Here is an 11,558-nt window from a genome sequence, read left to right as displayed (position 1 = left end):
CTCTCGCATTTCAACGGTCAGGAGCTCTACCGTATTTATGAGCCCCTCAGTCGCCTTCTGGGCAATCGATCTGGGATGAACCCGATGCATCCACACCATCCCCCCTGCAGGTGTGGTGGGGCTCTATTGACCCTTTCCTTATCGGGGGTTGTAGGGACCATTAGGGGGTTTCCACTGATGGCACCAAATGTTGACAAGCATTTTTGTAACAGGCCGCATCTAGCGATAAAAAGGGCTGGGACAACTTACCCTGATGGGCCTATGCGAACTTCCTAGGGGGGTCACCCATCCTTGGGCTTCCCCAGGTCAAGCACTCTTGACCCTGGAGTTCTTTGCTTACATTCAGTCCAAAAGGTATCCAGCTGGTGTTATTTTCTTTCTTACTTATTCTCGATATATACTACCCTTCTCTAGGCTCTTGGGGTATTACACACATCGTGTCATCATCATCGGGCCCACAACTGTGGGTCAGCTCTTAGATCTCACCCTTCAACGACCAGGAGCCCCACCGTACTTATGAGCCCATTAGTCGCCCTCTGGGAAATCTATGTGGGATGAATCCGGTGCATCCACACTATCCGGCCGTATTAACCCAGATTGGCGTATTGAGCAAACACCCACTAAAGCAGATCTTACAGAAGCCTGACTCATCCGATTGTCTAGTTAAGTGGGCCATTGACCTTGCCCAATTCAACATAGAGTACAAACCAAGGTTAGTCGTCAAAGGGTAAGTGTTAGTAGATTTCGTTGTAGATTTCACAGGCCCGGTAGAAGAGCCCGTCTCTTCAATATTTCCAGTCTGAGAGTTATTTGTGAATGGATCTTCCAGCAAACATGGATCTGGAGCTGGTGTGCTCTTGATAAGCCCGGAAGGACACAAGATTCCTTATGAATTGAGGTTTGGGTTCAAAGCAACCAACAATGAAGCCCAAGGATGGGAGACCCCCCCTGGGAAGTTCACGTAGGCCCATCAAGGTAAGTTGTCCCTGACCTTCCTATCGTTCGATGCGAGATGTTACAAAAATGTGTGTCAACATTTAGCGCCATTTGTGGGAAACCCTTTAATGGTCCCTACAACCCTCAATCAGGGAGGGGTCGATAGAGCCCCACCACACCTGCGAGGGGGGGATGGTGTGGATGCACTGGGTTCGTCCCACATCGATCGCCTAGAGGGTGACTATGCACTAAGGGGCTCATAAGTGCAGTAGGGCTCCTGTCTAATGAAGGGCGAGTGCTAAGAGCTGACCTGCAGCTGTAGGCCCCATGATGATGACACGATGTGTGTAATATCCCAAAAGTCTAGAGAATGGTGGTATATATTGAGAATACGTAAGGAAGAAAATAACACCAGTTGGATACCTTTTGGGCTGAATGTAGGCAAAGAACTCCAGGATTAAGCGTGCTTAACTGGGGAAGCCCAAGGATGAGTGACCTCCCTAGAAAGTTCGTGTAGGCCTATTAGGATAAGTTGTCTCGGACCTTCCTATCGCTTGATGCAGGGTGTTACAAAAATGCGTGTCAACACTTTCGTTAGTTTGGGATATTCACTATTTGGTGATGTGTACTAATTTGGTGACATGGCTTATTTTTATTAGGGAAACAGTTAAGGGGATAGGAAATAGGGACAACGGATCTGGACTCTAGTACGAGATGCTAAAGATGAAGGTTGGTAAGTCTCAAGCCCTTCTATATGAGATATGGAAGAAAGATGAGTGGGTGCTCGTTACAGGAACGAATTCACTGAATGAGACTGTTAACATTGAATCACATGGGTTTTTGTGTTAGAAAACTTAGATATGAGCATAAGCAACAAAATAAAAATTAATTTTTTTAAGTATCACATTTTTCAAAATTTACGATTTACAAATGGAAGAATAACAGTTAATGAAATCTGATTTCTGTCTTGGGTCACCCGCCGTTAAATCCTCCAAGTGTAGGATGCCAAGTCGGTCTACCCGAAACCACTTTTGATCCAAGAGCGTCTTGAGAGAAGAAGCATAAATTTTTAAAAAAAATTATGACTGAATCTGAAATCACATACTGATTTAGGATTTATGGTTCTATTTATAAAATACTATATGAAACCCTAGGTGCCCTTGGGCCAGGCTTAATGTGCTAGCATTAAGCCCAATTGAAATATTAATAATTAAATAATTTCATTTATAACATAATTGTTTAATTATTCTTATTTGTTATTCTTCTCTTTAAAAGTGATTTCTCATTGGGTGTGACTTTTTGTGTTCACAATTAAATTGGCAACGAGAATAATTAAAATTAATTCTCGTAAATCATGAGTAACATCTAGAATTATGTCATGATTAGCCAATTTTTGTGAAACGAGTATAGTGAACCTTTTACTACAATACTTTGCAACATGATCCTTTTATCATCCTATATCCCAACAAGATACGAGATCATGGACAATATGTCAAATCTCTTAATCTTGTCATATGACCCAATCCAAAATCAATCTTGACTAATATGACACAACATATGGAACATACATTCCATTGTCATATTACCTCGACCAAGGATTTATCGTCAAGTGATTATCGAATCACATAGGATATCCTCCTCACATAGATACGTATGATCGTTCATGATTATAACAACCATATAGTATCGTTGATATTCTAATTCATCAATGCACAGATATCCATGTCATCTCAAGTCTAAGGACTAGTTGCACATTTGCAAGTAACATTAAATCATTAACCTGTGAGATAAAATCCATGTGATTCAATGTTAATAATCTCGTTCAGTGAATTGTTCCTATAATAAGCACCCACTCATCTTCCTTTCATATCTCATATAAAATGGCATGAGACTCACCAACTTTAACTTTCTAATATCTCATACTGAATAAGAAGGAAGATAATGTGTTAGCCTTTACAAGTTACTACTATTCAGGTTAGAAACTCTATGGGTAGGAACTTATCTATAGTATAACGAATCGTGGATTATCTATTACTCATATTCTTAACTCTTGTTGTTAACTAGATATAATAATGAATTTGTTTGACTGAAAATGTCGTCGTCAAGCCGCCTGAGCCTACAAAAATAAGAAATAGTCAGAGAGGGTAGAGAGGTCTCTGCGCCCCCTTCGATGCTTAAGTCAAACACTAGAGATAATAAAAACTGTATTGAAATCAATATTTGAGAGCTCCATTTCAGGAATGAGGGTTGCCTATTTATAGAGGAATATGAAATAATCTCAAGTACCTCAGGATTAAGATTCTTATAGATAATGCCCATGTTGATTAATTCTAATCTGATTGGGATCAAGATTGTTATGGATGACATCTATCTCTTACAGATAACGTTTATCTTGATTAATCCTAATTTGCTTGGAACTATAATTGTTGTGGATAACATCTATATTTTATAGATGATATTTATCTTGCCATTTTTTGGGATAATTGTTTATCTTTCAAAGAAATTTTTGGATGTCAGAGTTATCTAGTTTGCTAATTTGTATGGGGACCCCCCTCTCGTGTACGAGAAAATTTACATCTTTTAGCCAAAAAAGATTATTTTGGGCTTTCAAGATTTTTTTGTCTTTTTATTAGGCTTTTGTCCATGGCATAACAACTCTTAAGAATGGTATCCACTTCTTATAATACTAATGGATATATGTTAAATTTAAATCATATTACAATTTAAACAAAAATATAAACTTGTCATTTAAATAATATTTAAAGAATTACAAGATCGAGTCCTTTTGTATCTCTAGAATTGGTCTTGAGGGCTCATATCCAACATCTTGCTCATGGGTCAATGATTCAATGTTACCTGCATATCTGCAACTAATCCTTAGACTTGAGATGACATAGATACCTCTGTATTAGTGGATTAGAAAATTAATGATGCTATATAATTGTTCTAATTAAGAATGATTATACATATCTATGGGCTTAATCTAGTGATGCATGAGGTATGTGTATATCGGACATAGAATCTATCACCTTGGGGCTTGCAAGAAGGATATCCTATGCGATCTGATAATCACTTGACAATAAATCCTTGGCCAAGGTATTATAACGATGGAAAATATATTCCATATGAGTTGTGTTATATTAGTCAGAAATGATTTTGGATTTGGTCATAAGACGAGATTCAAAGATTTGACATGTTGTCCATGATCTCATATCTTATTGGGATATATGATGATAAAATGACTATATTGCTCAGAATCGTAGTAAAAGATTCATATTAAATTGGGTAATTATGACATATTGCTACATATCACTCATGATTTATGAGAATTAACAATAAATTATTTTCATTGCCAATTTAATTGTGAACTCAGAAAGTTCTACCCAATAAGAAATCATTTTTTAAGAGGAGAATGGTAAATTAGTAATTTTAGAAATTACTAATATTGACTCATTTATTTTATAAGGATACAATAACAACATGTCCAGCTTTTATCCCACTATGTGGGGTCGGCTACATGAATTCTAGACTTCCATGTGTTTTTTCCTTTTGTCATATCTTCATTTTGATCCATACACTTCATATCAAACTTTAATGTCTCTCTCAAAGTCTTCTTGGGTCTGCATCTACCTCTTTTTTTAACTAATTGTTCCATTTCATCAACTCTTCTTACAGGAGTGTCTCTTGATCTCCTTCTCACATGGCCAAACCATCTTAGTCTAGTCTCTCTCATCTTCTCCTCAATTGGCACTACTCCTACCTTATTACGAATAACCTCATTTCTAATTTTATCTTTTCTTGTATGGCCGCACATCCATCTTAACATCCTTATCTCCATTACGCTCATCTTTTGCTCATGCTGGTATTTGACTGCTTAACATTCTAAGCCATACAACAAGACTGGTCTTATAAGGATAAATAAGAATAATAACATAATTTTATTATGAATAAAATTATTAATATTATTTAAAATTGGATTAGGATTTAATGCTAGCACATTTAACCTAAACCAAACGTGCCCTAGGGTTTGTTTTATGGATTCCTATAAATAGGACCATAATGCATTGTAACAAGAAAATAAAAAAGAAACTTTTTGAGAAAAAAAGTTTCTCCTTTCCCTCTCAAGACTATCTTAGATCAAAAGTGGTTTAGGGTGGACCGACTCGACATCCTACACGTGGAGAATTATTTGACGAGTGAACTAACATGACAATCAGATTTCATTAAAAAGGTTAATACAAATGTTAGTTTAAGAGGGGGTGAATTAAATTTTTTCACCATTTTAAAAATTAAACTTAAATAAATGAAATTGAAATAATAATGCAATAAAGAGAATATAAAATGCAGTACACTGGATGTAAAGTGGCTATGCCTCAATGCTTAGTCCACTAAGTTGGTTCACAACCAAGGATTTTACAAACACACCAAGTGTATTGTATTACCTTGTAACTTTTATAGGCTCAACTACAAAACCTTTACAGTTGGCTTTTTATAACTAGGCTTAGCCACAACCACTGCCTTTCAAGGATAAGGCGTAACCTATCACAGTTGGCTTTTTATACTTGTCTTAGCCAAAACCAATACATAGTCTTTCAAAGGATTAGGCATAACGTTTTACAAGTTTTACAAATATTGTGAAAGGATTTCTCAAGAAAAAATATGAAATGAAGCAATAAGCACTTAAACTTTCTCTTGAAAATGAGAGTTACAAGATATGAATAAAGATCACTCTCTTAAAATCTCACATAAAGATTTAGAAAATCAGCTCGTGAGAAGTAAGAGACTTTTGAGAATAATCGCTTAAAGCTCAAGAGAAGAATTCTTGAATGTGAATTGAGTTATGTAACCTTCTTCAAGCAGTTTCATCTCTTATTTATAGATTTTCTACATTGAATGTTAGCTGACATGGCAAAATGATAATTGGAATGTTTTAATTGTCTCACAATTCCACTTTTTGTCTCTATAAGCATTAAACAACAGATATAAATTCACAAAAGTACACCCATGTTATTGGAAATGCATTTAATGAACTGAAAAAATGAGACTATCAAGCATTCAATGCGTCCAATAGCTATATTTTTCAAAATATAACAATCAATACTCGACTATCATCTAGGCTTACTCGACTAGTATATAATCTCACTTGATTGGATATACGATTTAATCAGTTATATGAAGGGCTTAGTTGAGTATGACAAAAAAATTACTCGACTAACACAGAAGCCACAAAAACTTGCATTACTTACTTGATTACATGGCTAAGATTACTTGACTAATATACATCTTTACTCGAGTAAAAACACTTGATACTCGAATGAATTTAAGACTTGAAACTTAGCCAACATCCAACCTATCTTTACTCGATTAAAATAATTATTTACTCAAGTATAAATTTACATTAGGCAATTATCAAGAAATCTTTACTCTATTAAAAGCATGCTAAGAAGTTTTGATATTTAAAATACTCAATTATCAGAAAAGATTCACTTGAGTACAAAAAATTGATACTCGATTAAAAAGAACTCCTTAATTAAAAGAAAGATAGCAGAAAGTTGCATAATGCATCGAGTATAGGATTTTGATAGTCGATTATAAACGTTTTTACTTGATTAAACTAATATAAGCAACCGACTAATTTGAAAGACAAGCTGAGCATTTACTCGATTGAAAAATATTTTCAAAAGCTTCATTTGATTAACACGTAAGCTTTACTCAAATTTCTCTCACAAGCATATATTCGACTATTTTGAAAATATACTTTGAGTTATAATATTATCAAACTTAAAAGTGTTTCAAAATATTTTGGAATGTTTTGAAAATCATCAATAAACCAAATTTACTAAAAATATATTTCCTAAAAACTATTTTCTCAATAAATCAAAACACAAATTTCTCAAAAAATATATTCATTCGTTTTTCTTCTTCATTAGTAGATCATAAAAATCTAAAAAACATGACACCTAAAAATTATTTTCCATTGCATATGATCATATATATTCTAATAATTCTTACAACGATTTACTTGTTAAATTGAGTATTGACAAAATCTTTTTCGACCACCCCATATGAGATATGGGTGTTAGTGATAGTACCATAGATGCTAGATTTACATTACATGGGATGTATATGAATGTGACTGTTGATTATTCTTGATATTAATAAAAGGTCATATCTTCATTCATATCTCTCCCACTCATCTTTATGAATGAGTCCCTAGACTTCCTAGTAGAGTTACTACTCTCAAAGGTTTGAGACTGTGTGACTTGGATATCTACTCCAAGATTTCTAAAAAGTATTTCCAATCCTTAGATTTATCAAAAGAGGACTATGATTAGTCGATTGGTGGACTGGCACATGGGTTACTGCTATTATTTAGCATGGAGATACTAATGAGATGGGGTAGTGAGTTACATGCCACATTACATGGGATGCATATAGTAGACATGTGGGTGGGTGTTGGAAGAACATCCACTGGATGTGACACCTGCGACATATCACATGGCTTGAGGATTAATGATCTGTCGCTAGCCCTCAATTGTGTATATGGCCCTTTGACTAGAGGCAAAGTGTCTTATGCACTGGTGTCAGTAATTTGCCGTTGAGCGGAACCATCTGATATAAAAGGTGAGAATGCTCTATGTGCGATCTCTGTACAATGGTTTATGGAGATAGATGTTTGCTGATGGGATCCATTGACCTCTATTGGATGGGATGAACATCCTATATAATCCATGTAAGTGATTGTGATTGGAAATCTCTTGACCAATGTGAGCATGAGATTGGAAAGAGTTCAAATGTCAAATTGGATCTGACATGCTACCTATATCACATACCCTACTGGATCAGTCATAGTTACCGAGTCCTGTGAGTTTAATCAGTTCATAACTCTCATTAGGTTGGGATGTTAGTCAGTGGAAGGACTATAGTGCATGGTAATCGAGTAGCCTAAATAGCTTCATATGAAGTTATACTTTGTTGCCATTAGGATCGTCCTAAGTCTTGAAGAGTGGATACTCAATATCTTTTAGGGTGCTCTGGGAATTTGGAGATATCCTCTTAGTAGACTGATGGGATTGGTCGACATCAAGGAGTTGACATGTTCTGATTACTACATGGCTATAAACCTAGAAAGTCATATGCATATCGAGTAATGTAGCAGATTAGTGATCCATTGCTATTAGTGTATTCCTCGCTGCTGTTGGACAATGATGTTAGTTGCCATATTATGTGTGGGACACATAGATCTATGGTTATGGGAGATGGCTATTGGATAGTAGGGTCTTAGAGATAATTGAACGAAGTGACATAGCTTTGTCACATATGAGGACTAAATGCTTGGATGCAAATGATGGAAAGAGGAATGGGAGAGGGTGAGGTGTGCATAGCAATTGGAAGAGAATAGAAGATGATATGAGAGAGTTTTGGGGATTGTAAAGGCATGCAAGATTAGTGCTTGACTACTCTTCTCTTTCTTTCATCATTTTCTTATTCCTTTGCTCCCATCTACTTGTTGCTTGTTTTCTTCTTCTTCTTCTTCTTCCTCTTAGCTGCGGCCTTTTCTTGTTCTTGCTCCAAGACAAGATGGTGCAACTTCCATCTTTTTTCTTTCCCCATAGAGAGGTTGTTGGATAGTAAAGAAGCAACCATGGAAGGTGTTGTTACACGGTTACAATAATAAATTTGTAAAAGGGGAAACTGCTAATGGATGACCCTCGTATGATTGATCCGAGCAATGGATGACTCTCGTGTGGTGTATCTAAGTGATGGATGACTCACTCGGGGGATGGATGACTCATTCAGGAAATGGGTGAATGTGGATTGTCCAAACGATGATTAATTATCGAGAGAGATGGGTGAGTCTCCCAGGGTGGAGTGATAGCGATGGATGAGTCTCCCGAGGCTAGTAGCCGTGATGGATGAGTCTCTCAGGGGTAACAACAGCGATGGATGAGTCTCCCGGGGGTCATAACAGCAATGGATGAGTCTCCCGGGGGTCACAACAGCAATGAATGAGTCCCCTGGCTAGGTTGAGAGCGATGGATGACATGTTGGAAAGAAAATCGGTTAGGGGCGTGGGTGAGAATCCATGGGCGGACCCTTCGATGCTTAAGTTAGTCCGTTGTAGAAGTGAAATGCTTGAAGGCAAAAAGTAAGCACGAGAGTGAGAGGTTGTATACCGAATGAGGGGGAAAAAACCCCCTATTTATAGCGATGGGAGGGCATCCATGTTTTGAGTGGGCCGATTTTCTCGACGGGCATCTCGGAGGTGGTTTTGACCGAGTCTCGCGGGGGGTGGTTATGACTGAGTCTTGCGGGGTCATTAGCATGAGAGTGCGGACATGTGGGCACACGGGCGCATTGGTGGTACCCCGGGTGACCCTCACTTGGGGGTATGTGCGAGCACTGGCAATGATACAAGCGCGAGCGAAGGTGAGTGCGGGTGTGTGGGTGCGCGAGAAGACATGCGTGAGCATGCGACTAGGGGTAGGGACGAACATGCGTGGCCATGCCCGCCAAGACGTAGCACCCCCAAGTGACCCTCACTCGGGGGTGCAAACCACAAAAAGGGGCTGCCCCCTTCCATGGTGTTGCATGGCGCGGCCCAAAAAAGGGGCCGTGCATGTGGCCTGACCCCTGAGTGCAGGTCACTTGGGGGTATGACTTTTGTTACCCTAGAGTGACCGCCACTCGGGGGTGGTCTTCTTCTAGGGTGCCCCCCACCTAGGGCACCCATGGTTGTTGTGTCGCCACGTGGCGAGTCCTCGGGCTGCCACATGGCGCTTCCATTTGCCACCCATATCAATTGCTCCCTACTCTTTCTATTGGGTATGCCAGGAGGAAGAGTATTTTTCTTGTGCTGCCATTTTATTTTCAAGAGATCATCTTTGTTTTGAGAAAATTTTTCTGTATCCGTCTTCTCTATCTTCATGTCTTTTGTAGTTGTCTTTTGCATTCTGCTCTCTGTGTGCCTTTATAAAAGGATACTTGAGCTTCTTATTTGGCCATTGTTTCAACGAGTCTTCAGTATTATTTGTAGCTCTGGCATTTTCATATTTCGACTTCTCATAAGTCCCAATGGCTTCGACAAGATGTGGCAGAGTCTTTGCATGACGTGTCGAAGCTCTTGCCCTTGCAGCGGTGGTCCATGCATTTAGTTCTTCATCTTCTTAGAGTATAAACAAGATTTCTTCATACGCTCCCAGCTCCCGAGATGACGAGGGCTCAAAAAGATCTTCAGATCAAGTTAAGAGTGACCATGTCGTTATTGGCTCATATATATATCTACACTTTGCAGAGAGATGAATTGGCATATTGGGGAATTTTCTCCAAATCCAAGGTTGTTCGTGATGATTGGCGCTCCATTTCCTGGTTTGTCGGATTACTTGCAAAATGAGGAATATGACATCTCTTCTTATAGGATAACGGTTATTGCGTCATTCAGATGCTAGGCGAAGTGGCATAAGTCACTTATGTGGCCATTGATATTATACCTCCTTGGTGTATGGCTAATTACGGGACAAAGGTCTTATGCCTTCTTATTGTCAGTTACTTGCGGGGCATGTGCTTCCTTATTGTCGGGTAATGGGTCTTTTTGTTATAATGTCGCGGCTCCCAAGTTTCGAGTGTACATGCTTGCTGGTATTGTAGGCATAATGTCTATGTTTGTAACATGTTTTGTTCTCACGGTTCGGTGTGACTCCTACGTCCGCAATTATGAAGAATATACATCTTTTGTTTCTACGGTTCGACGTAGCGCTTACGTCCGCGGTTAGTTTTGGCTTTTCCTTGTTACTGGAGTATGAGCAGGGCACCAAACTTGTTGTTTTCACCGTGTGATCGGGCTGTTAGCGAGACAACGGGTCTTTTTGTGTTTACCTCATTGTTGGGCTAGTAGTAGGGCAATGGGCCTTAGGTCACCAAGCGAAGCTGTGTAGGTTGCTCGCACGACAACATATATTATCACTCATTTCTGTCGGGCTTTTTACAAGACAACAATTTTATTTTTACCCCATTTTCAGGCTATGTGTGGGATAATGTCTTATCTTTCCCTATTGTCGGACTACGCATGGGACAATGGGCTTGTTATCTCCCTCGTTGCCGGGCTATGAGCAGGGTAACGGGCTTTTAGCTTTCACTTTGTTGTCGCGCTATGCGCGGGGCAATGAGCTTTCAGCTTTCATCTCCTTGTCGGGCTACACGCGAGGCAATGAGTCTTTCGTTCGAGAAAGAACCCTTGATGAAATCTGGTGGATAATAGTGGACGCCATAATGATAATTTATTTGTCGAAATGAGTACAAGCATTTTAATGTGGTTTAGCTAAATGTGTCTACGTCCACAATCCCGTTTTGGACTCACATTATTACAATACAAATAATTCTAATGAAAGAAATAATACAACCTAGTCTTGCATAGTTTGCTTGGAAATCGATAAAGTCTCTTCACTCTGTTTCCCTTTTGTAGATGCAACATAGCACGTGCAGGCCTCCTGTTGATCCTCTTGGACTTGTTCCACTCCTCGGGGTGTAGGAAATTTCATCAACAAATAGCAGGAAGAGACTATGGCTCTTATGTCGTTGAGCAAGGGACGACCAAAAATTAGATTGTATGTAGTTGATGAGGC

This window comes from Diospyros lotus, chromosome 13, assembly GCF_014633365.1.
Source record: "Diospyros lotus cultivar Yz01 chromosome 13, ASM1463336v1, whole genome shotgun sequence".
In the NCBI taxonomy this organism is placed as follows: Eukaryota; Viridiplantae; Streptophyta; class Magnoliopsida; order Ericales; family Ebenaceae; genus Diospyros; species Diospyros lotus.
Note: the sequence above shows the minus strand (reverse complement) of the source record.